The sequence below is a fragment of the Myotis daubentonii genome, chromosome 15, assembly GCF_963259705.1.
Source record: "Myotis daubentonii chromosome 15, mMyoDau2.1, whole genome shotgun sequence".
Taxonomy (NCBI): Eukaryota; Metazoa; Chordata; class Mammalia; order Chiroptera; family Vespertilionidae; genus Myotis; species Myotis daubentonii.
Window position 1 is genome coordinate 48,890,597 of NC_081854.1, and position 932 is coordinate 48,891,528.

General features: G+C 36.4%; 1 pseudogene; it reads right to left on the minus strand.

Annotated features, from left to right (window-relative positions):
- Positions 1 to 333: 333 nt before the first annotated feature.
- LOC132216396 (ubiquitin-conjugating enzyme E2 D3-like) lies at positions 334 to 731 on the minus strand (annotated as a pseudogene).
- Between the last annotated feature and the right edge of the window lie 201 nt (positions 732 to 932).

The following is a 932-nucleotide window of genomic DNA, read 5'->3' on the forward strand; positions in this document are numbered from 1 at the left end:
GCATTAAATGGGTACACAAATGGTGAGGGTTTTTAAATAATTCTGTTGGGGGGATCCATTTCTTTTTGCAAGCTTCATTTTTGTTGCCTGTTTACAGAGAATAATTAGTCAACATTATCCGCTAAAAGAAAAATATTTCTGTGAGAGTTACTTCTCACATTCATCCGATATATTTTCATGGTTAAAATATTTTCTGTTTAAATGGTCATCATCTCATTTAAGAACATTTTTCCAAATATAGTGTCTGTTATAGACTCTGTGTGGAATCATGCCTTGCATACTATTCTTGTTTAGAATTGCTGAAGGCCTGACATTTTTAACAGTAACTTAAAGTTTATTCCAGCTATAATGCAGGTTATTCTGACTTTAACGTAGCCTCACACGACATACTTCTGAGTCCATTCCAGAGATATTCTGTTGTACTTATTTCTGCCTGTTGTATAGACCCATGCAATCTCTGTCACGAGGGGGTCATCTGCGTTTGGATCCCATATCAGTGAACAAATAGATAAGAGAATTTTAGAAGTAGTTAATGCAGGAGATCAGTGTGGTCTTAGAATATTGAGGCAAATGCTGCCATTACTGTTAATATTTGGATGATAAATTCTTGTTGTAAATACAACCTTAGATGGTTCAAAGGGATAGTCTGAAAAATGAATTGTCAAAAAGAACACAGTGCCTTGATATGGCCAGTCATTATGTCCCATCATTGTGGCCTGCCAATGAAACATATCATCCCCAACTGGACCTGCAGAACATTGTGTGGAGGGTCATGGGCCAAATATAGTGTCTATGTTATAGACCCTGTGTTGAATCATGCCTTGCAAACAATTCTTGGGCAATGCATAGTATCCTTGCCTGAGTATATTCTTCTCTTGCAATATATAAATTAATTACAAAATGCAGACTTAGACTCCAGTCATGCTGACAAT